The 27,476-nt window shown below is 42.8% G+C and overlaps 1 long non-coding RNA gene across 1 annotated transcript; it reads left to right on the forward strand.

Moving 5' to 3' along the window:
- Positions 1–2,223: 2,223 nt before the first annotated feature.
- Positions 2,224–26,655, forward strand: LOC135180554 (uncharacterized). Its single transcript, XR_010304489.1, has 3 exons — positions 2,224–2,281; positions 24,854–24,984; positions 26,532–26,655. It is a non-coding gene; the product is annotated as an uncharacterized LOC135180554 (long non-coding RNA).
- Positions 26,656–27,476: the final 821 nt, after the last annotated feature.

Here is a 27,476-nt window from a genome sequence, read left to right on the forward strand (position 1 = left end):
GGTTGGACTGGCTGATCTTGGAGGTCTCTTCCAACCTGGTTGATTCTATGATTCTATGAACATCTTTCCAATAATCAGATGTCAGATATTTGGCTGTAAAAAGGATGTTTCAGAGTTTATGATACTCCAGGTGAGTTCTATTCCTTTCAAATCCTCATTGTGCAATGTTTTGACAAACAAATTTCTAAGATTGATTGTGTATGAGATAAAACCCTGAAAAACTCTGACAGCTGCCAAATAGGATAAGGAAGGTGACACACATCCTTTTACCTTCATACAAGAGGAAATCATAATCCAGGTGCCATTCTTAGTAACATCATCACATTAAGTAAATCAACAGCGAAATAAGAATTAGTCAGAAAACAGGGGGAAAAAAGTGCTGAAGAAGTTTCCTGATTTTTGTTTTCTCTTTTAGCAGTGAACAATACAAATCTTCCCTTATGAAGAGCTTCTTGAGAAGCTAAAGGGCAGATGTTCTGAAATATTTTCATTGCCAAATACTGCCATTTGGATTGAAAATTTTACTAAGAAAGAAAAAAAACCCCAACTGTATAAAAATTAGCTTTTTAGAAGTTAAACCCATTCATATTTTAATGCCTAATCTCTTGGGTGGCTCCAGGGCTAGAACTACCCTGCCATGGGGAGCTTCATCCACCCCTTCAGCAATACAAAGCACCAACATTTCTCCCACAGGCTCTGAGCTGTCAGCCTTTCAACTTATGGCAACCTTACACATGGAAATGGTGTCACTACATCACATTAAATGTGACTAAATGGCAAGAGGTGTAGATGTCCAGAAATCGTCATATTGGTACAGTACTACAAATTTTGAGGGAAGGAAAGGAAGAAAAAGAATTCTATGTATGTCTGTCTTTAAAATGGTTGTTTGAAGTTGCTTAAAGATTGGGAAAGCCTCAGGGAGATGCCTAACTCACTGAATGCAGGTGACAGTAGGAAGATAAGGACTAATTACACAATCTTGTGGACTTTATGTGTTTTAGACTAATTGAAAACAGGACTAGAAAGCAACAAAAGAAGCTAACTATCCCAACTTCCTCCGCTGAGGTAGAATGGACTCTATCTGTTATGTGAAGCCTAGTCTGTATCTTCCTAGTTAGATGGAGGATTTGATGTCATTTGAGGTGTGTAATCCATGCAGATTGCCATCCACCCTTGCTTTCAGACAGCAGTGCTCTTGTGTTTCTGTGATACAGGCAGAAATTAAGTGAGCCCATTGGTGCTGAAAAAGATTCCTCACGCCAGCATCGAGAGTACTTTGTAGCATCATTTCGTAGCAGTCTTTTAGAGGATTATGACTGAGAGGTCTTCAGGAATGTACAGACTGATAAGGTCTTCAAAAACTTCTTTACAGAGAAGATTGAGAGAAACATAACCTCTTTATTTTGTCATACAGAAACTGGGCCATGATTTCAGGTGGTAGAGGAACAATTGGGACTGGGTGTATTAGCAGGGGTGTGGTTAGTAGGTCGAGAGAGGTTCTCCTGCCCCTCTACCCTGCCCTGGTGAGGCTGCATCTGGAGTACTGTGCCCAGTTCTGGGCCCCCCAGTTCATGAAGGACACAGAACTGCTTGAGGGAGTCCAGCACAGAGCCACAAAGATGATTAAGGGAATGGAACATCTCTCTTACGAGGAGAGACTGAGGGAGCTGGGGCCCTTTAGCTTGGAGAAGACAAGACTGAGAGGGAACCTCACTAGTGTTTGTAAATATGTCAAGGATGAGTGCCAGGAGGCTGGAGCCAGGCTCTGCTTGATAATGCCTGATGACAGGACAAGGGGCAATGGGTGGAAGTTGAGGTATAGGAAGTTTCATGTAAACATGAGGAGGGTAACAGAACACTGGAAAAGGCTGCCCAGAGGGGTTGTGGAGTCTCCCTCTCTGGAGATATTCAAAACCTGCCTGGACACATTCCTGTGTGTGACCCCTCTCTGGCAGGGGGTTTGGACTGCATGATCTTTCAAGGTTCCTTCCAGCCCCTGACATTCTGTGATTCTGTGGTTTTCCTCTTTTCATTTTTGCCTCCCTTCTTTCGGCACCACCTCCCCTTTTCCACCATATCTGCCCCCTTCCCACCCCCACACTGCATTTTCCCCTGTTTTCCCCCAAACCCAGAGCACCTGGGTTCTGTTGGAGTCTCCTCCCATCCCAGGTGTGACCACTTTGCCTTCCTTGCCCACTGCCCTATTTAATCTGCCCCAGGAAAGCCAGAAACCCCAAGCTGTGCCCAACTGGGCAGAGGGATCCTCCTCCTGTCATCCCTGGTGAGTCTCTGTGATGCACACTGGGTGAATGGGAGTGGTTCAAAGGCCGGGGGGCCTGGTGGCCCCCCGGTTCAGCAGGATAGGCACCTGATAGTCATTCTAATATCACCTGTGGCTGCTGGCTGGGCCTCCTTAGCCTGAGCTCCTCTGTGCTTAGCTGCTTCTTTCTGCTGGCTCATCATGAGCTCAATTACTTGGCAGAACTGGAAGCTTGACTCTCCATTGCTCTGGTTTCATTCTGAAACAGCTCAATGTCAAACAAGAGCAGCACTGGAAGTTTAATTTGTATCAATTTTCTATTTCAAATGCTAAAATTGACTGGTATTTCTTTCATGGTAGCTTAATGGAAAATGAGGTTTCATGTTGAGTGTGTGTTCCACCCATGGAGGCAAAAATCATTTTAGCTGATATTTGAGGATAGCAGCTAATGGATGGAGCTGAAGGAATTTGAGAGACAGCGTCCTTGGGCTGGATTCATCAGAGCACTTGCACACATGCTTAAGTTTAAGGTATGACCAATCTGGTTGACATCTAATCATTTGCCCAAGTACTTTCCTGGATCAAGAGTTTAATATGCTAATGAAGGGAAACAAGTAGGTCTTGAGCACACATTACAGTTAGATCAAGAGTGATAGAGACTGACCTTCTACAAGTATGGCCAGAATTTTGCCTGGTTGAAAACAACAAATAGAGTCTGGACATCCCCCAAATAGCACAGCAGTTCATTTTAGGTGTCTCAGTGTAGAGACATGTGAAGAGGCTGTTTTCCTCTGCAGTCAGAGGACAGGCAGATTCCTCTAGAGGTGATTCAGAGTGGAAGTCTGAGTTAGATGCTCCAATTGGTCTGTCCTTCCTCCCTACCATCCAAGTGGCAGAGTAAGGAACCCCTTCTAACCCCACTCAGGTGTCAGGCACCAGGGTGTCAGTACAGAGATGCTGCTTATTTGCCATTTGTCCTTTAATTTGGGTTAGGCATTAGTGGAATAAATGACATCAGTTCCATGTAATTCCTATCACTTGTTCCTCTTCCATCACGTTGGAACCGCTCTGCTGTGTAAATACAGCTGGACTCAAAGGAGGAGAGACTGAATTACCAGAATAAAAATATCTGCAGGCCAGTCATGCTTGTCTAAGGCTTCCCATCTCCTGCCTCAAGGTGGAAAGAGGTCTTCAAAATCCTCTGCATCCATCTCAAGTAAATTAGCACCCAACCACATCTGCTGAGAGCTCATGGACCCTGAGGGAGACATGGCTAAAGAGGAGCCACAGAGATTGCGCTCAGATTTGCCTTTTTCCACTTCACACTAAGACAGCTTTTCCCTGCTCCTCATGCCTCCCTGAGCAGGTCCTTGGTGGTAGTCAAGATGGATGCTGGTTCATCTCTGATGTATCAGGGTTCAGAGACTGAAAATAGCTTCACCTTTGCTGAGAAAAGACTCCTGAAGCAGTTGTACTTGGTTCCACAGAGTATCTCCTGGTGGGTGGCCTTTGAAATACAGGTTATCCATGCTATTTTAAGAGTTCCCTGAACTAATTTTCTTGTTACTGTGCATGAGAAATGGGCATTTTGATCACTTCTCAGATGCAGATGCCACAGTTGTCGTTTGACCCTTGTAAGATGAACTTCTCAGGCCTGGTTCATCAGCTGAGTCCATCTCTCTGCTAATTCTTCCTGTGGACCATGAAAATCTCCCTCAAGGTGCTTCTTGCTGTTGCTCCACCAGTTTGCCCAAATGTCCAAAGATAAAGATTCATTGCAAAGTGAGGCTTGGAACAGCCCTTTTCTGAGCTGGCATGAAAGGCTGATCCCCAGGGAAGCCTGAGCAGGATTTAAACCATGGTTTTGACCACACAAATCTCACCCTGGTCATCAGGCCAGTGTTGACTTTCCATTAAGAGAAGGAGCAATGGCTACAAACTGGAACACAGAAGGCTTCACCTCAACATGAGGAAAAACTTTACAGAGAGGGTGATGGAACATGGGAACAGGCTGCCCAGAGAGGTTGTGGAGTCTCCTTTTCTGGAGACTTTCAAAACCCTCCTGGATGTATTCCTGCTCGAACTGCCCTGGGTGATCCTGCCTTGGCAGGGGGGGTTGGGCTCGATGATCTCTGGAGGTTCCTTCCAACCTCTAATATTCTGTGATTCTGTAAATCCAACATCTCACTGCTCCTGAAAGCCATGGCCCAGATATACATGCCTTCTGCACTAGGGACCACCACACATTCAAAATCATTATTGGGAAGGAGATTCTGGATATCAGGTATGCCTCGATTTTATCAGTCCAAAGAGAATAAAAATTAATGGCTAAAAAGGGAAACTGCAAGGCTGTGATGTTTTCTTCACAAAAAGAAACTAGTTACCTCTGACTGCAGCAACAGCTTCTCCAAGGTTGCAGTGGGCTGCCCAAATTGAAGAACTCTGCTAATGTTCTCCAGCTCAACCAGAAGGAACTGGTTATATTCAGGAATTGCTTCTCAGTCTTTGCTACTTTATGGATTTTGTTATGTGAAAAGTCAGACTAGATGATCATAACAGCTCCTTTCAGCCATCAGATCTTTGGATCTATTATACAACTTTAGAAAACCCCTGCCCTGGCTCCAATGAGTTACATGTGTCATCAGTGAAAGTCAAGAGAATACTGTCTGTTGAGGTTGTGTGCTCTCAATGTATCACTATACCAATAAGTACTGCATATAAAGAGCAAGATAGGTGAGCAGTTGTGTGAGCCTGTGGAAGAGAGCTGGATTAAAATGAATCTCTTTGTAAACCCAGCCATCTAATGGAAAAAGAGAGACCAGATGGTCCAACAACACTCTAAACTTAGGCCTTCCACAAACAAGTTGCAAGTATTTCTGATCCATGGTCCAGTGATTAAAGAGATGAAATTCAAAGGAAAAAGTGGGGGAAAATCAAAGAACAGTAAAAAAGAATGCATAAAACCCCAACCAGTTTAAGTTTCATAGTGGGATATCAAAGCAATATTGAAATATAGGAATATCAAATACCAATACTTTATTTTTATGTTTTGCATTTACTGAATCGGTTTCAATTGTATGAAGCCTTCTGCCCTTAAGCCCTGTGATATAAATTTTATTGGATTTAGAGGAAACAGATTGGAAATCTGGGACAGAAGTCTATGTATGTATAACCAGCACAGAATTTATGGTTTTGCCAGAGGAAGATTCAAAACCGTTTGAAGTGCTGCTTATTTAGTGCTGCTGACATATTCAGGCATTGGGGATGGGAGGAGAGAGTTGTGAGGGAGGGCACATGGATCAGTGCAAAGATGAAGATAGTTCTCACCCTGGAAGCAATAAAGCGATCAGAGGTTGTAAAGAGTGCCTGGGGACACATGAGAGAGAGAGACAGAGGGTGGAGGAAAAGGGATCTAGCAGCTACCAAGGCCAAATAATCTTTCTATCTAATCTTTATTTGTTCAGTCTGAGGATAAATGCTCTAACCTTGCCATCAGACAGTTGGCTGAGATAGCAGAGGCCATTAACTTCCTGCTGTCAAACACCTACTGCAAAAGGGCAGACAGATGCCTCTTTGCAGGCACTTCCCAGTAGGCTTCAATCACTCATGCTCAGGCCTGGATGGCTGTCTAGCACCTTCCCTGTGACCAGCTAGCAGATGCCTAGCCCAGCATCTTCCAAACCCCTTGTGCACACAGTGACACTGAGGAATGTGTTAGCCAACAATTGAGTTGCTTCCTTCTATCTCATGGTTGGTATGAAATGAAAGGAGAAACAGTAAAAACACTCTGTCTGACAGAAGTTTTGCTCTCTGCTGGGCAGTGCAGGAGATTCCAGCACTTTGCTTAGTTAGAGGTCTTGCATAGGAATTTGATCTTCAAACCACCCTGGAGCTAGTCCTGGAGAGGTTTATCACCATGGTAGAGGGTGTCATATATTCATGTTTTCCAAAGACTGTCTGTCTGCTTGGACACTTCCATTTCTGCCTTCTACTAAGCCCATTTGTCTGGCAACTGACTTAATAGCCTCCTCAACTCTTAAAAAAAAAAAAAAAAAGTAAGACACTAAGGAAGGCTGCATTACTGAGAAGATGAGAAATTCTTTGCTCATAACTCCTCATCCTGTCTGCTTCATCCATGTTTCTTAGAATCATAGAGTCAACCAGGTTGGAAGAGTCCAACCTGTCACCCAGCCCTATCCAATCAACTAGACCATGGAACTAAGTCTTTTCTTGAACACCTCCAGGGATAGAATGTCCACCACATCCCTGGACATCCAATTCCAATGGCAAATCACTCTCTCTGTGAAGAACTTCCTCCTAATATCGAGCCTATACATCCCCTGTCTGGCAGCAAATCCAGATGATGGTGATGACTCAGTCACCTGAGGCACTCTGAAGCAAGAGTCATCATTTAATGTGTCTGCAATGAGAGGCTATTAGTCCCTATTTCATTCTTTCAGCTCTTTTATGAAGAGGAGGAAAAAAAATCTTTCTGTAGAATATTAAGAGAGGTGGAAGAGTGTGTAGAAGGTAGGGAAAGTTCTAGGAGTTCCCAAAGGTTGGGACTATGTCAGTGCATCCTGGCCATAGGGAAGCTGAGGAAGCCACAAGCTCCGGGACATAAGCGAGACAGGTGTCAGTAAGAAGATGAAGTCTAGTCATGATAGTGTCAGCTGCTGGGTTTGGACACTGAGGAATTCAAATGTCTCCATCATCATTGGTTAAGTGAGGGGTCACAAGTGGATTAATCTACCACAGAAACCCAGTTGTTTCTGAAGAAAGGAAAGATACTCAGAGGCAGCTGAAACTGAATGCAAAATAAGTGTCAAACTGCCTTTCCTGAAACATGTCGGGCTGGTATGCTTCTGGTGGTCAATGACTTGACTTCAACCATGAGTAGCTCTGTTTCCTGCTGCTCCAGGCACAGAGAGAAGATGTTTGTGGCCTTCACTTACTCAAAAGTATTCCAAGAGAGGTAGGACCAGGCAGTTAAATCCTCTGCCATGAATGGGAGGTCATGTGGCTTTGAAATGTAATGGATAGCTGGGCCCAAAGAGTTGTGGATGGAGTCAAATCCAGTTGGTGGCCAGTCAGAAGTGACATTGCCCTGGGCTCAGTACTGGGACCTGTTCTCTTGAATACCTTTATCAATGATCTGAATTGATATGCACAAAGCCACAAAGTTAGGCAAGAGCATTGATCTGTTTGAGGGTAGGGAGGCTCTACAAAGGGACATGGACAAGCTGGACTGTGAGGTTCAACAAGACCAAGGGCCAGGTGCTGTACTTGGGTTGCAACAACCTCATGTCATGCTATGAGACTGGGGAAGAGTGGCTGTAAAGCTGCTAATCCAGAAAGGATCTGGAGGTGTTGGCTGATGGCTGGCTGAACGTGAGCCAGCAGTATGATCAGGTGGCCAAGAAGACCAACAGCATCCTGGCTTCTATCAGCTACAGTGTGGCCAGAAGGACTAGAGAGAAGATTGCCCTCTTTACTCAGCACTAGTGAGACCACACCTCAAATTGTGTGATTTGGGCCTTTCAATAGACATTGAGGTGCTGAAGCGAGTCCAGAGAAGGGTAGTAAAGCCGGCAAAAGATGTAGAGAACAAGTCCTCTGAAGAGCAACCAAGGAGTTGTTTTGTCTGGAGAAATGAAGGCTGAGTGTAGACCTCAGTCTCTACAACTACCTGAAAAGAGGCTGCAGCAAGGTGGGTGTCAGTCTCTTCTCTCAAGTAACAAGAAATAAAGCTAGAGGAAATGGCCTCAAGGTGTCCTGGGGGAGGTTTAGATTGGATGTTGGTCAAAAATTCCTTAAAAAGTAATCTGTCTTATTTGGGTGTTGGTCATTGCATGTATTTACTGACATCTATGTACACTGCAATCACCGGGCACTATGTCAAGGCGCTCTGTCCTCAGAGTTTACATCCACTCTTATGCTAGTGTGTCACCACTTACTTGTCACTAGATTACATGTTATAAGTGCAATGTATTTAATAAAAAATAGTCCCAGCAAATAATTTCTAGACAAATATTTTTGTTAAGCCAGGGCTTGAGTTCCCTTCAGCTGTGTTTGTCTTCTGTGAGTATTGAGTATATCAATGAATGGTAAACTGTAGCTATGTAAGACCGTGCATTAACACCTCTTGTGTAGTATTCCCAGCAGAGCCAGTAATATGGAATGTGTTCAATAAATATAATGCTGGATACTTATAACTGCTCAATAGACTTTCTTCTTTTTTTGCACTGATTTTATTTTTTTTTCCCAAGAGACAAGATCATAGAATCAACCAGGTTGGAAGAGACTTCCAAGATCATCCAGTCCAACCTAGCACCCAGCCCTAGCCAGTCAACTAGACCATGGCACTAAGTGCCTCAGCCAGGCTTTGCTTGAACACCTCCAGGGACGGTGACACCACCACCTCCCTGGGCAGCCCATTCCAAGGGCAAATCACTTTCTCTGGCAAAAACTTCCTCTTAACATCCAGCCTATACCTGCCCCAGCACAACTTGAGACTGTGTCCCCTTGTTCTATTGATGGTTTTCTGGCAGAAGAGACCAACCCCCACCTGGTTACAATGTCCCTTCAGGTAGTTGTAGAGAGCAATGTGGTCACCCTTGAGCCTCCTCTTCTCCAGGATAAACAACCCCAGCTCCCTCAGCCTCTCCTCATAGGGTTTGTGCTCCAGGCCTTTCACCAGCTTTGTTGCCCTTCTCTGGACACCTTCCAGTATCTCAACATCTCCCTTGAATTGAGAGGTCCAGAACTGGACACAGTACTCAAGGTGTGGCCTCACCAGTGCTGAGTACAGGGGAAGAATAACCTCCCTTGTCCTACTGGCCACACTGTTTCTGATGCAGGCCAGGATGCCATTGGCTCTCTTGGCCACCTGGGCACACTGCTGGCTCATGTTCAGCCTACTGCCTACCAGTACCCCCTCGTCCCTTTCTGTCTGGCTGCTCTCCAGCCACTCTGTCCCCAGTCTGTAGTGCTGCTAGGGGTTGTTGTGGCCAAAGTGTAGAACTCTGCACTTGGCTTTTTTAAATCTCATCCCATTGGCCTCTGCCCACCCATCCAGCCTGTCCAGGTCCCTCTGCAGGGCTCTCCTACCCTCCACGATGTTTGGATTTTTAAAAATTCTCCCCCTTTCTTCTGAAGGAGTCTATATTGACCAAGAAATAGTTCTGTGTTCTGGCCTTTATTTCCCATTTCAACAACAAAAGTTTCTCCATCAAGTGCTTATAAATTTGAAAGAATTCTTGTGAGGACCTGGAAGCCTAGTGATCAAGAGATACAATAATTCATCTAAACAAACATATTAGGGAAAAAAAACAACAAAATAAAAGGAAAAATATTTGCCCATTATCCATTTTGAGAACTAAAACACTTTGTGGAATGGCCTGGAACAGATAATGTGAGACTAGAATAAAAAATGAGTGGTTTTTCCTCATGGAAATCTTTAATTGAACACACTGGACTGTAATGTCTAGGCTGTGAAAAGAAGGCTGTTGCTATCCAATGTGGAAAATGTCATCGTGTGGGATAGGAAAGATAACCACAATACCAGTAATGCTGGATGAAAAAATCATTCATGTGGCTGCTGAAGGAAGACAACTATAGCATTAAAATAAAATCTTTACTATTAAATTACAGTATGTACTAAAACTTACACTCCAAAACAGACTTTCCTGTGCACAATCCTGATTAATAAAAATGGCTTAAAAATTTTTTAGCTGATGGTTCTGACAAGTTAAGACTAAATATACATTGTGGTGACTGCCATTGTATATATGTTTCATGCAGAAATGGAGAAAATAACATGTTGACTGTAACTTCCTAAGGCCAGAGGGATCAGTCTCGGATTCATATCTTAAGATAAAACTGTGCAATTACTGTTTCGGTCCATCTTTCTGGAATATCTTCAATCAAAGGAAAGTCAGCCATAATTGGGGACTTCAGTGGAATATAGATGTAGCAAAAATGTTTCAAACCACTGTGATTAGATCATCTGCCTCTTGACGATATCATATCATTTGCTCCCAAGCTCAGCGCAACCACAGCTCACTCAGTGCGCTGTAAAGATCAGCGATACTGTATGGATGAAGAGAAAACAACCACACAGTCAAGGCTTATAGGGATTAGTATGCCAACACACACACATTTGCTAACAGGTCCAGGGAGTTCAGTGTGGTGTTCAGCAGTCTTGACCATGGTTGCAGCCAGTAAACTTTCATCAAGCCTTTGGTGGGTGTTGGGATAGCCATTGTTTAGCAGGGGGTCCCTTTAATGAGACTGTCAGGGTGGAGGGGGCTGGCTCTTCCTGTGGATAGTGACCTCAGTCTGGGACTCCTGAAGATCTGTCAAGAAGCAATTTCTTATCCTTGGGGAGTGGAGTTAATGAAAACAGAGCTGATAAATTAATCCCCATGATAGCAGAACAAGGCTGATGTGCACTCTTTCCTTTTCTTGTGGCATGCATAGACCCTGCTGGAATGCTCTTGTTCTGGCATCTCCTCCTGAAAACTTCTGCTTGAGCACTTGGCCAATGTGATGAGATTTAACAAGGCCAAGTGCAGAGTTCTACATTGTGGCCACAACAATCCCAAGCAGCACTACAGACTGGGGACAGGGTGGCTGGAGAGCAGCCAGGCAGAAAGGGATGAGGAGGTACTGGTAGGCAGTAGGCTGAACATGAGCCAGCAGTGTGCCTAGTGGGGCAGGAAAGTCAATGGCATCCTGGTCTGCTTCAGAAACAGTATGGCCTGTAGGACAAGGGAGGTTATTCTTCCCTTGTACTCAACACTGGTGAGGCCACACCTTGAGTACTGTGTCCAATTCTGGACCTCTCACTTCAAGAGAGATGATGAGATACTGGAATGTGTCCAGAGAAGGGTGACGAAGCTGATGAGAGGTCTGGAGCACAGCCCTAAGAGGAGAGGCTGAGGGAGCTGGGGTTGTTTATCCTGGAGAAGAGGAGGCTCAGGGCTGACCTCATTGCTGTCTACAACTACCTGAAGGGACATTGTAGCCAGGTGGGGGGTGGCCTCTCCTCCTGGGCAACCAGCAATAGAACAAGGGGATGCAGTCTCAAGTTGTGCCAGAGGAGGTATAGGCTGGCTGTTAGGAGGAAGTTTTTGGCAGAGAGAGTGATTTGCCATTGGAATGGGCTGCCCAGGGAGGTGGTGGAGTCATCATCCTTGGAGGTGTTCAAGCAAAACCTGGCTGAGGCACTTAGTGCCATGGTCTAGTTGACTGGCTAGGGCTGGGTGCTAGGTTGGACTGGATGATCTTGGAGGTTTCTTACAACCTGAAGGTTGATTCTATGTGCAGGACTGGCAGATCTGTGGTGGATGGGAGGGGATGAAAGGCAAGAAGACAACAGAGAGCAGAGGAGATGGTATTACCTGACAACATTACCATTCTGAGCTTTTGGGTTCTTTTCTGCCCCGCAAAGCACTGTGTATGGGTTTCCTGCTTCTCAGCCATATAGAGCAATGTGACATGCCACATATGGTGCCATGGACTCCTTTCATTTAATCTATGGCTTTAAAAAAACCCAGTGCCACCGCCATCTCACAGCCTTATTCAAGTTATAATAATCACCATTTTAATTTCCCCCACAACTTTGAGGCTTAATAGCTTTAAAATCTTACAAGTTGTAAAAACAATTAAAGCAATAATTTTAAAAATAAGCAGAATGGGACCTTCAAAAGAATGTGAACCTTTAACACTTCACGGTTAAATAAGGGCCTTGTAATACAGTCACTTGAAGGCCAACACTGAGAAAACGCAGAAGCATCCTGTGAATTTGTTGATGCTAGTTCAGACAGACTGTTTATTTTCATGATTTCATGGAAGAATTTTAATTTAATGAGTGTTTTATACACTAATGTAAAGCACAGTTTCAACCCTGTAATTATAGTGTCAAAATATTTCTGCTTAAGCAGCAGCAGCTGACTGCAGATATGTGATTTACATCTGAGTTGTATCAGGGGGACACTGCTAAAAATAATCAGCATGTGCCTCCTAATTGAATAAAAAATTAACAAAGAATATCAATGTATCTCTCAGCCCAACTCTTTCTGCCTTTCATTTAAACACTCTGCTTATTTGCTTATTGACTTTTTAGGGCTAGGGTTTCCAGAAAGAGTATAGGCACAGAGTAGCTGTGTGTCATTTTGCCCACCCGTTCCTCCCTATTGCACACGCAGCGATGGGAAATTGCATGAGCAAATTGTCGGTTCCTGTCACTGGGAGCCTACATTTTCTGAAAATCTCACCATTAATCTTTCAGCTCAGTTTTAAAATAACCAACTGCCATCACAAAACAGGTTTCTCGTGCTGCTTAAGGCTGTCAGCAGGTTTTTGAGCAGTTCAGACCACATTTTGCACTTGGAATGGGGTTAGAATTTGTGTTGTTGCTGTTGTAGAATTCATCTTTTGAGGTAATGCCTAGGGCAGCTTCAGATGGGAGAATTCATGGTTGTTTGTTCCCGATCTGTTTGCACTGCCACACTGCTGGAGACATAACGGAGCCCTGCTGCAACTGCCCTGGCCTTTGCCTCACAGTGGTCCAGCTGTAAAGCAGGATTACTCTCTGTCTCACAGCATCTTCTAGAGGCGAGGCAGGAAATGGCATGTTGTTGTACTGAGTGCTTTATGCGCTTCCCTGGGTGCGACAACGTCTTCCCCAAGGAGACTGCAACCTCCAAGCCAAGACACAGAGAGGAAGGACAATTATCCTTGTTTTGGTAATAGAGGACTTGTGTTGAGACTACATCCATGTCTACTGTAGGTGGAAGGACATGGTATTCTTCCGAATACACACCTGTATCACATGCTGGCTGCTTGTTAGGGAAGGCCACAGCTTGCCTTTAAAATCTCTTTCAATCACAATTCCTGTTACAACAGAGGGAGACGGAGTGAGTGAAGGCACCAAAGACTATGTCTCCAGCTAGGTAAAGCAGGGGACACAAACCCAGGAGCTCCTCATAGAATACTTTTGCCCTCCAGTCTAGAAAACCTCTGGGATTGTGTTAACTTTCAAATTCAGCTGGGAAATCTGTGGTAAAAGCCCAGCTCTTTGCTCAGGAAGTTTTGTTTCCTTCCTGCAGTGTGCTAGTTTGAAGCAATTTATTTACAGCTAGCAGAATTTACAAGCAGCTATTTACAATATATACACTTATATACAGTTATATACAATTATATACAGAAATATACAAAGGATAAACAATACAAAAGCACAACTCCCCTCCCAGAAACCTGAGTCCCCAGGAGGGGCTCTCAAAACCACCCCAACACCTCCCCCCGGCCCTCTCAACCTTACCCCAGTTCTCAGGAAGAAGAGAGGTGCAGCCAAGAGGTTAGGGAGCAAGGTTAGTAGGAGCAGGGTTAATGAGATGTGACCAGGTCCAAGGCAAAAGCAAAAGAGAGAAACAAAATGGAGAAAAAGTCTTTCTTCTTCCCAGAGTTCTCAGCGTAACTGTGAGAGAAGTTGACACCAATTGTTTTCATTTCACTGCCCATTATCTAGTTCTGTTACCAAAACATTCTAGCTTGCTTCAAACTTTTTTCAAACTAGCACACTGCAGGAGAATCAGGGAGGAGAAGCCCCTCATTCTGTGTCTCATACGCAAGTATGCCCATGCTTCTCTTGTCTTTAATGGATGTGATAGCCTCCTCCTCCTCTTCTGCACTGCCTGAGATTTTATGGATTTAAGTCAGGCAAATTTGTCTTGCTTCTCCAAAGAGCTTTTAAGACAGCTAGCTATAGAAGATCCTCACTCTTTTCTCTCAGCTTTCAAATTTGGGCAGGCTTCTTTACACACAACAGTATGTAAGCACTTGCATTTCCAGCCAGGACAACCTCAGCAGACCAGTCCAGCAATCATGCACCCAGTGTTAGAGGCCCAAGGCTTGTCAAGGAATAACACAACACAAATGAGTTATTTAGATCTCCATGGCATGGACTGATAGATAGACACTGGCTAAATATCATTTGTGCTTTTTGGTTTCTGTTTTCCATCTTAAAAATGTAGAATTGTAGTCTTGCACAGCCAGGACATGATTGTAAATGCATCTGCAACTTAGAAGAAAGTTTCTAGTACATGTGTCTAAACTGTATACACACTGCATTTTATACTGTATGTGGACATAGAGGTATATGAATGCATACACATGTGAGCAGTTCTAAACATTATGCCTCCCTCATCTGATGGAGCATGAATTTGAGGTCCTCTGGAATTCAAGGCCTGATCTTGATTCTCCTATATGTAACAACTTTAGCTCTTTGTATTCCTTCAGCAGCAGATGCTTTTCAATGCCAGCAATGTGATATGAAAGCATTTTTTACAGGGCAAGATTTTAAAGTTTTGCTATGGCCTTTCATGACACTAGGACTAACTTCTATGGGTGAAGCTGCTATTTGTGTAGATTTCAATGTCTCTGTGGGAAGTGCATGATTTTTTAATTAAAAAAAAAAAGTTATACTAAGATTCCACTAAATTGTCCTTTGGATTCATTTCAAAGAAGGAAAAGCAGGGGGAAAAGCAGTAAAGATTGCTCTTCTTATGCTTTAGTTGTTTTTTTAACTCAATTATATTTTGACAATTCTGTATGAAACTTTGGAGCATGTCTTTGTTTAAGCAGTATACCTTCTTCCATAGGAACAGTCAGTTAAATGTATATGGCTAGTTTCAGTCATAATAAGCTTTGACAAGGGCATTTAGTGGTTGTAATTCAAATCTAATTCAGAACATCTTAGCACTGGACCTGTCAAGCAATTGAAACACACTGTAGCTGCAAACCCAAGGTATATAGTCCCAGTCGTGTTCTGTGTGGCATCAAGCTGATGTGTCAACAAGAGCAGTTACAATTACAGCTTCTTTCAAGCATATTAAACTAATTTACAGTACTCTGAAAATGTGGGAAAAGAACTTGCTAGTATAAAAGTACACGGGATTTCTAGGCTGCAAAGGCAAGGCAAGTGACAAGACAAGTGGCACGGTCATTTCGTTCAGGAGTTTAAATACTACGCAGTTTCAGAACCACCTTTGTCAGCGTGTGCGTGTGTGTGTGTGTGTGTGCATGTGTTAGATTTGTAACTAAATATTTAGTAGCTAATAGATTTGCCTTGCAACCATCAAATACCCTTGCCAAATCCCATTAGAGTCACATTGCACATTTATTTGAAACCTTAGTCTAAAATGCGCACGTTTGCTGAGTGAGGATGGGGTCCTAATTACACTGGCACTGATTGATGCTTTTTGTTTGTGCCTCTTGTTTACCTGGTAACTATCGCTTACACTGGCTGCAAAATGCTTAGGTGGCTTCTGCTCACAGGGATTAGAAAACTCAGTGCAAAGGCAGAGGTCTTTCCAGAAGCAGATCTGATCCAAGGATGTCCCACAGAAAAACAAGACAGAATTACAGTAACCAACATGTAATTTTAACATCAAGATATAAAAAGACTTGATTTTAAAGTGCACCAGTGATTTAAAGCAGCTGCACACATTTAGAGGACGTTGCTTTAATGTGCACACAAAGGCTAATGGAAGCTTTTACAAAAGAAAAAAAAAAGACCCAGGTTTTATGATTTATCTACATTTTATGCACAGCATTATAGGCCTTCCCCCAAGGGACTCATAAATGTGATTTTTACTTCCCAAATTACAAAGCTAGTCAATTATTTGGGAATGAGTCATTCATTCAAAAGTGTCTGTAATGGGATGTGTTAACCATCAGGAAATTTTACACCAATTGGAATTATAAACACCAGGGTAAAAAAACTTCTTGGCCAACCACCTATGTCTATTTGCAAAACCTTGAGTATGGAGTGCAGTGCAATGTGTGCTGGAGAAGTCCTGAGAAGCTGACTCAGAGGGGAGGAAGGGGTGGTGGTTTTTTTCCTTTTCCTTTCGATTGCACAGAATGTGTTTATTTTATTTTGAAATAATGCAGTTAGCAACTCTGCAGAAACTTGCAGTCACGGCTCCTAAAGCACCTTATAAACCTTTGTCGATTAAGCTTTGCAGCCATGTACAGAGTAAGGAACTATTAGCCCCATTTTATGGAATGAGAACTTGGGGGCCAGAGGTGGCTGCTGATGGGCAGGCACATAGACATTTCCTTTTGTGGCTGAAACTTCTCCTTCCCCTACTGCAACTCCGCCAAGGCCAACAAGATCCAAAGAAGCTGGTTTTGATTTGCATCTACTTCCCTCTATATCTGCCCCCAAGGGCTTGCATTAACCTGCTCAGAAGCTGTCCCTGGGGTTAACAGCAAGCCTTAGGCACAGAGATGTCTGGCGGTTTGTGCCTAAACTGGCTGCCAAAGGATGTGTTGTTGAAGCATCAAACTGTTCTTTTGGCTGCTGTAAGCTCTAGCTGTATCCTAGCCCAAATTAAGAAAATCTCTGGGAATCTTCATCAGACACCAGTTCTCCAGGAGGGACACCAGTTTGGTAGAGAGGAAAGAAGATAAATGGGTATGAATAGATAGGTATGTCTCCGCTGACATTTCCTCTGCTCCTGCTTGATGAAGGAGCAATCTAATAAGTCCCTCCCTAATAAGTCCACTTCTTTTCTGGGAAAGACATTCAGCCTTTGTTCTCAAAACAACAAATGCACACATGCACTTGCAAGTAGGTGAATTAAAAATGGAGGACAACACTGCACAGAAAAGATAGCAAAGGAATGCCACCCTGCTTGTGTGGAGATATCCTGGGTTTTCCACGACTTCTGAAACATGTTTTAGTACAAAACATGTTCTTAATTACTGTAAGTAGTCCTCAAGTTCCTAAGAGATAAAACACCTGAAACTGAAATGTCAGGTCCTCGCATACAGAGGGTCCACTGATGTTGCATGTGAAATACCAGAATGCTACTGTAAGAACAGAAGTACAGTCATGGAAAGCTTAGGAAGAAGTCACTACATAGCAACATCCTGATGAGATCATACACAGCAGGTGCTTTGGGAATGAATCATACAAAGGGTCATCCTGACTTGAAAAATCATAGAATCAGCCAGGTTGGAAGAGACCTCCAAGATCATCCAGTCCAACCTAGCACCCAGCCCTAGCCAGTCAACTACACCATGGCACTAAGTGCCTCATCCAGGCTTTTCTTGAACACCTCCAGGGTCGGTGACTCCACCACCTCCCTGGGCAGCCCATTCCAATGGCAAATCACTCTCTCTGGGAAGAAATGGCCCATAGGGCCTTAGCTAAATCTTGTCAACCGTAGGAAGAGCTTCAAGTATAGAGGTACAGAGCTTCAAGTACAGGATTGCCACAGATGTTGTTCATAGGCAGAATCAGAACAGCAAAAGGTGTCATAGGACCTACAGTAAAAGGTGCGTAGCAGGGGATGAACTGCCTGGTGCTTTATGAGCTAGAGAAAAGATAGACCTCAAGCCTCACTTGGGCCACTTCCTTAAGATTAATATTCTGAGGCTTTGCATGATACTTTATTTCCTTTTTTTTGTGCTTCACTCTAAATCACTGGAGTGCAGAACCATATACTCTGCATCAGGTATTTCCTCACTGATGCATTTCTGCTGTGAACACATGGCTGTCATGGTCAACTCTGGTTTATTTTCTCTGGAAATGGAAGAAAACCGAGACAGCATCTCATGAATCCTCTAAAAACTGGGTGCTCAGAATCTGTGTCCAAATTGCAATTATGTGATACAAGGCCATCAAAATGACAGAGGCTATTTTAAGACAGCAATAAAGCCAAAGTATGCTTCTAAATAATCAGGTTCATTCCATAGCTTCTTTGCAAGTAATGTTGTTATCCAAATAAAGGCTGGATCCTACAAGGATTTAAAAATGGCATTATCCTTAAATGTATGAGCAGATATATTGCCTTCAGAAAAGTTATACATAACATAAAAATTAAGTAGATATTTAGTGCTCACAGAACTCATTTCTAGCAAAGCCAGTTGCAGCTCACCAAACTAGGCCCTGATTAGTAGTGCATGCTGAAAGCTTTCCTTCTGAAACTTAATTTCTGTGAAACGCTTTAAGCTCCAGACTAGTGGGAAGATAAAAAAGAAGTGGAAATTTTCAAAGAAAAATAGATTTCCTGAAGTCTTAGTTAATACTTCAAGAACTTATCTGCTACCTAAAGCTGAAGGACTGGTTGTGTTAAAGCGTTTTCTTGTCATGTATTTTTCCAAAGAAATCTAAAGAATGTTAAGTATCTTGGGCTCAGATAATTCACAGTGCAAATCAAGAATTCTTCTTCTTCTTCTTTTTTCTCTCTTTTTCTTTTTTTTTTCCCCACCACACTCACATGCCAGAAATCTGGCGTAAGATCTGACCCATGGCGATCGAAAATTAAGGCAAGTAAAGGCTATTCTCTTTGTCATCACGCTTCCACTTATAGTGATATGCTCTTTTGTTATTAAACAGGCCCAATCAAAACAAAAGGGATAGTGTTTCTTTTATGAGTAATGCACTAACCCAGCAGCAGAAAAAAGTTCCAGTGAAACGTATCAGTTCGGACAGCCTAAGATTTATTACGATGGCTACAAAAATTATTCCTTCTTAACAGCACTTAAATTGTCTAATTATTCACACCTGTTTCCAATTTGTTACAGGTTCTTAATTAGGGGGTAGGTTCCTCTGTCCAGGTCCTAAACTAGCACTGCAAATAGCTAAGAATTGCTGCATGCTAAACCAGCTGAACCCTGGAACTGATTAGTGGAATCCACTGCAAGATAATTTGTTACTCATACTTAACCATCCGCCTCCCACTGGGCTGAGATAGAGATGACAGAGACACAATTTCCTTCTTGTCTGTATAATTACTTTGATCCAGCAGGGCAATCATAGTCTCTATGGGAAAAAAAAATAGTGTTTGTTGTTCCTTCTAGAGGAGCAATGCAGGGTATGCAGTTATGTTTGGGAGCCAGCATCTGATGATCTCAATTTCTGGATTTGGGGCTAGAAGATCCTTGTTAAAATGTAGGGTAACAGCAGGAGTCTGTGTGCCTGAGGGATTCCTGGGAGGTGACTTCTGGGGAGTTTAGACTTCCAGCAAGGACAACTTTCCTGAAGGATGTGGCAGGGCACAGCTTGTCTCTGCTGATTTTTGATAAGGAGGTAACAGTTTGTATCTGCAAAGAACATAGCAGCTCTCTTTGTATATATGGGCCCATAAAAGCGGAGGGTTATGTCCAATTTAGAAAGATGGAGACTCAATTATTTTCAGTTTGCCTCAGAACTGTCCTAGATATTTTCTTTCCTGTAAGTAGTGTCCATGCTTCAAGTGTTACAGCTACGAGAAGTCCAAAGCCAGTGACAGGTCAAGTGCAGGGTTCTACACTTTGGCCACAACCCCCTCCCCCAAACAGCACTACAGGCTGGGGACAGAACGGCTGGAGAGTAGCCAGGAAGAGAGGGACTGTCCTTGTTCCCCCTCTACCTATGAAATGCTTGCATGGTTTGCATAAACAGCATATGTGTAGCTGCAATTCCTGCTCTTGCATGCAGGAATTTGCACTTGGCTTGAGTGGCTGAGTGGGCACATGCAGTAAAGGGAGCTCAAGCCAGTTCCAAAGGAAGTTTTACTGATTCAAATGGGAGCGAGATCAAGACCTGAATAAATCTTTCAGGTCACCAGCTGCACTTAGCTGGCCTCATTAAAATTCAGGTTCTTCATATCTGTGGGTGAATGTATGAAAAGGGGTTACAGGGTGAACTGGTCAACAGATTTTAGGTTTGTTTGTGCTCCCTGTGGACTCCCCTCCTGAAAAAGTCCTAGAGAGTTTAATAAGAAAACAGAACTTATGCTTTTTTCTTTTTTTTTAAAGTATCCTATAGGATTTAATAGGGAATTACATCCTGAGTGTTGACTTTTTTTTTTTTAATGGTTCAGATAAATGTAGGCAAGACTGATTTGTGCATTAATGCATTTTCTAGTGTGCCTCAATTATAGAAACATCTGCAGTAAGTGAACTTGAAACCTCTTTGATTCCCTGTGCAAATTCTCACTATTCAAAAGTCCTTATGTTTTCCTATTTCTTGCCTCTAGCTTAGCAGATTCAGAGTGGGGTGTAACTGTGTAGTTTACAAAGGAAAGAGGCACTTTAAATACAATTGCAAATCCTGCAGTCAAAAAACATACCTATCCCAGCACCAAGGTTATTAGCAGCATCTGTTATCTCTGGCAGAGACAAAGATTTTCAGGCAAAACACCAGCACTCACCCGACACACACTTTATTGGTCTGAGGAGGTTATATGAATCCCCTTACAATCATGGCTTCTAATGGAAGAGTGTTTTGTCTGTTTTCCAGCCTGCTTCACTGTGTGAATCTCTATTACTCTCTGTTGTCTTTTACACCAGTGCAAAATTAGTGAAAGCTGCTGTCTCCCAGGTTTTAGGTGGGCTAATTGACAAGTTATGGGACAGCAGAGAGTGGGTTTTTTTCCACCTAATTGGAAAATGAAATACTACTATCTTAAAACACATCATTAAGTTTGTAAAGTCCTTTTCCAGGTTCATATAAAAAGTTTATAGCAAGTTGCTCTCGTTCTGGGTGTATTAGCAGTGTCCAGTGGTGAGTGATTTCAGTTTTCTGTTCACTGCATGGTACCTCTAAAGCACAGCTGATACCAGTCTGCCAGCAGCATGCTCTCTCCTGTGAGGTGATGTGAGACCACTTTTTAAACTCTGTCTGTGAAAGGAGTTCAGGAACAGTGCCTGCTTTCCAGCCACTCCTCTTCAACTGAAATGCCCTCCCCTTGTTTTTTCCCTATGATTTTTACTTGCCTCAGGAGACAGTGACCCCCTTTCCTCCAGCTGGCAGTGGGCTGCAAGTGAAGGTTTTGCTATCATCTCACTTGGTAAAAGGCAGTCTTGTTCCTGCAGACTTTTCTGCCCAGAACAAGCACAACCCTCCCAATTAGTAATCCCAGAAACAAAAACACTTATGACAGTTTCTGTCACTATCATAATCAAGAGAGTCATGCTGGCCAAAATCTGGATCTTATAGCTCTTCCTTTTGGAAACAGACTTCTTACTGGGGCACAAACTGCTGCTGGGTCATTGTGCATTACTTGTCATTGTTTGGAGGATGTCTGCTGATGTACACACTGCTCTTTTGTGTGTTTAAGGGCCGATTCCCATTGAAGTTGACTTAAAGTCTACTATTAATATCACCGACCCAGAGTAAAAATGTTTGCACAGATACTGGAAAACTTAGGTTGGACTGTGACCATTACTGTTGTTAGTCCTCTGCCCAAGCTTGGCAGCAAGTAGGTTTTGACAGGAGAAATGACAGAGGCAGTTTTGTGATGGCTGATATCTCAGTCATGAGAAGGTTCAGTCCAGTTTTGGACTTTTGTGACAGCAGCCTAGCATCTGCCCAATATAATTGAACTATTCTGGAAAGACTTCAGAAAAAATTGGACCAATATAATTTTATGTTTGTATGAGTCATCCCAATGTTTTGCTTAAATATTAGCTTAGTTTACTTTTTAGTGGTTCACAGGGACACAAATAAGAAAGAAATGTCCTTAAAGAAAAAACAGCTGGTGACTCAAAATCGAATCCTGCTAATATTTCTCTCCCAATAAAATTGGTATCACTGACATGAAGGCAAATTCTTCACATTATATATAATATGATATACTATAATACATAATAGCATATATATGCACACATAAAACACTAATACTTTAAGAGCTAGGATTTAGAAAATATATAGAGAAACAAAATTGCATTCACTGCTGGGCACTCTATTACCAAAAAGGATATAGATAAACTGGAAGGACTTCAAAGAAGAAATGTTAGAGCGTCTGGGAATCCAGGACAAATGAGTTATGAGGAAGCATTAAAGCACCTAAAACTTGTATCTAGGAATTAATGAGGAGATGACTGGCACTGATTTCACCTGGCCTACAAAAATAAATTGAAGCCAGGGCCTGTTTACATTGGGCTGCAAACTGCCATGACGTTGATATGGCTTCACAGGTAACTGAGTCATCTTTGCAGCAGGGCTGGAAATCTTAAAACATGGGGTTCAAGAGGCAGCCAGAGGCCAAAATGCCATTGTGCTGCCCAGGAAGGCTGCTGCTTCCTGAGAAGGTGGTCAGGGGTTCCCAAGCAAAGTGCTGGCATTCAGGTTAGGAAACTACACCCAAACACTTCACTAGTGGGAGCTTTGCTTTTCTAAGATATTGGTGAGGTCAGTGCCAAACCCTGAGGAGCTACCATGCTTTGAAGTGCTGACAAGGTCCAGGTGCCACTTTCGAGATGCCTGCATAGCACCAACATTACCCCAGGGGTTGTGCTTCCAATTGGGAAAAGCAGGGATGTATTAGGAAAATGTGAGTATTCTGCCAATGGCTAACAGACATGGGAGAAATGAACTCGTTTACTCATAGACACACAGACAATTTCCAACAGAGGCAGAGATCTAGCCCAGATTCTGAGGTCCCTGTACATAACCAAACCCAAAGGGTTCACTTCCCTTGTAGCGCAGCCAGGTTAGAGGGAATACCAGGAACATACATGCATGAAATAAAAAAAACAGGACTTGCATCAAGAAAAATTCTTGATGGCAAAACACCACCTTGTGCGTGGGATGCTTGCTCTGCTCTTCTTTTCACGTTTAGCCTCCTTGGGAAAGTTCTTCTTATGGGACTCAGAGGACATAGGTCCTGTTATGAGAGATTTTTATATCTAGATTCAGCAAAATCATGTTACATGAAATCATAGAATCAGCCAGGTTGGAAGAGACCTCCAAGATCATCCAGGCCAACCTAGCACCCAGCCCTGTCCAGTCAACTAGACCATGGCTCTAAGTGCCTCATCCAGTCTTTTTTTGAACACCTCCAGGGGCGGCGATTCCGCCACATCCCTGAGCAGCTTTGCCTTTTTCCTCTTAGACAGGATGGTTGATCTGACACACCTTTTTCACTCAAAGCAAAGTTTCCTTTTAGGTATTATCCAATAAATGTAATAAAGAAACATGGCCCTTTATTTCACCCAGTTACAAAATTACTGCAAGAACATTAAAAAAAAAAAGTTAAGTCAAGATACTGGTATTATCATTGTAGGTGTGAAAAGATACATTTCATTACTGCAGTTCTACTAATGAAAACCCCTTGCATATTCAGGTACTAAAGACAAAGAACATCATACAACTACCTGAAGGGAGGTTGTAGCCAGGTGGGGGTTGGTCTCTTCTCCCAGACAACCAGCAACAGAATAAGGGGATGCAGTATCAAGTTGTGCTGGGGGAAGTATAGACTGGATGTTAGGAGGAAGTTCTTCACAGAGAGAGTGATTGGCATTGGAATGGGCTGCCCAGGGAGGTGGTGGAGGCACCGTCCCTGGAGGTGTTCAAGTAAAGCCTGGATGAGGCCATGGTCTAGTTGACTGGCTAGGGCTGGGTACTAGGTTGGACTGGATGATCTTGGAAGTTTCTTCCAACCTGGTTGTTTCTATGATTCTATGATTCATATATTGATACCACTTCACTCCTGTGTGGCCTTTGTGGGGAATAACTGATAAACCTTTCAAAAAGGGCTCTGTAGACTCCGTGGATAAATTCTTACTGAATCAGATCACCAATTACTTCTGTTTCCCCCATAATTGGAACTTCCTCTTCTTATTTTGCTTAGAAAAAAAAAAAAAGTACTTATCCTACTTAAATCCATTTCCTTTTTCCTCTTCACAAAGTGAAAAAGCAGAGATGTGAGTAAACATAAAAGAGCTATACATCTGCTGCAACAACTTATTGTTGGAAATCTTGAATCCTAGTTAAGGGAAAGAGAGGAAGCTGACCCTTGGAAAGTGATAATGTTCTAATGTTTTACATATATGAGTATTTGGAGATCTGCAGCCACCTGTGTGTTCAAATTTATAAGTAAAAAGTAAAATATTACTAATGTAAATGAAACATGTTTTAAGCAAAAAATGAAGCAATTCATCATGTTAAATGATTTTTCAAAGCACTTGAAAAGGATGTGTTCTTATTCCTGAGTGGTCAGTGCCTTGCAAACAGACTGTAAGGTCCAAACTGTATCTGTAGCTTACTGTTTAATGAAAGAGGATGATAAACTGGGGAGACTACAACAATAATGAAAAACCAGAAATCCACGAGACAGATTTTGTAGAGCACTTCCTCAGGGAAAGGAAAGGCAGGAGGGATGGTTTGCTAATTGCTAGAAGTAGAACATTTGATGGCATTACCAGGCAATGTAAATACAGGTTAATGGCCTTATCCTGCAACACCTCTTCTGAGGTGCTGAGTGAGCAGCTACAAAACTGACCACAGCTAACCAAAGCCTAGGCTGTGATAGGGTGATATCTGAAGTTACTGGGAATATGGAGTAGGATTTCAGTCATGCCAACACTCCTAGTGAGAATGTGAGCATCTGTTCCCAGAGCACACAAATTCTGGGAGATGGATCACCCCTTTCACATTTCTGTCTAGGCCAGCCTCAATTTCATGGCTTCTGTACTAATTTCTGCATTAACAACTCCCATCTTTATCATTACTTAGGCAGATATTTAGGTCGTTATTCATACAGATGGCTTCCAGCCAGCGCTACAAAAGCGCATGTGTCTCTTGTACAGGTCCTCTGTCATCTCTGCTGGCCTTGTGCTAATGTCTTCAGTACTTTCAGAGGTCCAGGACACACTCAATACCTATAACTAGGCACCATCGCTTGTCTCTTAAGTCCAACAAGAATATCTGGATTGAAGAGGTAGGTTCTAATTTGCTTCAGTAATCACTCTCTAATGTTCCCACTGAATTTATACAGACACAATGTTCCTGGCTTACTATTCTGGAATTATCTCCAGATAAGAATCTGGAGGGATGTAAGAAATCTTTACACAAATACAATGTTATCTTAGATGCTGCAGATCTAGGAAGAGTACCTGTGGTTACTGTTATCTAAAAAAAGCAAAACCTTCTAACCTATATTGGAAAAGTAGTAGTTCTGGGACTGGAACAATAGTATGTAAAAGTCTCTTTTGTGGGTGTTAGGGCAAATAGAACTGTCGCTTGTATGCACGTGCTCCTTTTGAGCAGCTGCTGCTCTTCCCATGGGCATGAGAGTACATCCTCTCTTGCCACTTCCCCTTCAACTCCTTCATCAGGCATGGCAGCTTTAAAACAACAAAAAAAGTACTCTTTAACCCGACTGACCTTTAAGCACATGGCCTGTGAAAACATTGTCTTCTTTATATCTACCATACTCTGTATACCCAAGCACATGTTTGACATGTTTTCCTGAGGCAGTAAATTCTCCTTCTGCTGACACTGAAGTAAACGCTTTAATCAGAATAAATCTGGCTCTTTAAATCAACCAACTGCATCAGTAGCAAATTAATTATTAAAAATGGCTGTGTTTAGGGAGATTGGATGTTTCTAGTATTTATCAAGAGTACAACTCTTTTTCTATAGTTGTCATGGTTTGGGTGTTCCCTGCCTACCCCCCCCTGCTGCCCCACTTTGGAAGTCACCCAGACTAGACTCAGTCAGCTCTGGAAATTGAATGAAGCTTATTTACAGCTTAGCACAATATACAAGCAGATATTTACAGTTATATACAGAAATATATAAGGTAAAAGGCAATACAGAAACACAAAACCCCTCCCAGAAACCTGAGTCCCCAGGACAGACTCCCAACTGCCCCTTCACCTTCCCCCTGCCCCTCTCAACCTTACCCTCTTCCCAAGGAAGAATGGAGATTTGGCCAGGGGGTTAGGAAGCAAAGTGGATTAGTCAGAGAGGTGGCAGAGAGGCTAGAGAGAAATACAGATCAGAGCTCCCAAGCAGAAGTGGTGCCTTATCCATGTTTGGATTCTTGTTCTTGTATCTCTCAGCAAGCCTATGAGTGAAGTAGACATCATTCTGTTTTCCTTTTCACAGCCTGTAATCTAGTTCTTCTTACCAAAACATTCTAGCTAGCTTCAAACTAGCACAATAACAATGACTGTCATAATTAAAGACAGTGTTTAAAATTTTATTTGGTTGAGAGGAGAAGCTTTGGCTCTTTGGAGAAAATTCCAGTCCAGACTCTTTTTTTTTTTCCCCCTCAATGACTTTCAAAACCTACTGTAACAGCCTAGAATAACTTAGAAATATAAACTTCTGAAGATGTCTTCTCTTCTATGGACAAAGCAAGTTCCTTCTTTTTCTGTTTTTCATGTCTTTCACAAGTGTCTGTCTTTTATATTGTAACATAGGCAAACCCTGTACTTCATACTTCATTACAAAAGAATACACTTTCCAATTTCTTTTCAGAGCCTTCGTAGTAGCTTTCCCCTGAGGATGACTGCTGCTGCACAGAAAACAGCAAATTTGGCCAGACCTCTGTCATAGATGAAAACTAAAATGGGAAATAAAGTAACAGCTTTTCCCACCCTGACAGACTCCCATCATTTACCCTTTTGTTTCTTTCCCAAATACTTCAAGAGCAGAGTGAGCTGTTTCTTAAGATGCAATTGAACATCCAATTTGTGGTGAAAGCATCTTTCTGTCACATCTCCTGTTTTCTTGGTTAAAATGATGAGCCTTGGTGGCAGTGGATGTAGGGATGTATATCCATATTGCTCTGCAGCCTTGCAAGAGCATGAGGGGCCAAAGTGGTGTAGCAGAATTGGTTGTGGAGTTCACAGCAGAGTGTAGTCTCACTGCCCTAGTGTCACGGTAGGCCTGAATAGGCAAAAATAGGCTTATACATGTCTTGTCTCACCCAGACATGTTTTTCTGCTCTCCCTCCTTCTGTTTCGACGAGAAGCAACTGCAGGAAAGAGGATAAAGAACCTGGAGCCACTGAGTCTATGGACTCTGGCTTGCCCAGACTTATTTTGCTCCTGTTTACATCCTGTGGTAAACAAGGTATACTTGCTTGTGTCTGCCTCATGCAAGGTCTATGCTTTCCCCAAATTTGGGTAAAGCAAGCCTATGACTGCACCTAATATGGTCAAGCTTGGCTGAATGCCATTCTGATTGGCTATTCTGTGTCCAAAGGCTGTATTGATAAAAAGAGATGAGCAGATGCCATTGTATTCGAGCTTGCTTGTTGCTGCTGCCTGCTGCCATTGCTCACTGCCTTGTTGTATCCTGAACTACCTGGAAACTTGACTGCCTCGAGCTCACCAGGAAAAGGCTCTAAATGCTTCCACGAGATCACCCTGCAAAGCCATAATGAAATCATGCTAAGACTGCACATTGCAAGATCCTGCC

This window comes from Pogoniulus pusillus, chromosome 1 (assembly GCF_015220805.1).
Source record: "Pogoniulus pusillus isolate bPogPus1 chromosome 1, bPogPus1.pri, whole genome shotgun sequence".
NCBI lineage: Eukaryota > Metazoa > Chordata > Aves > Piciformes > Lybiidae > Pogoniulus > Pogoniulus pusillus.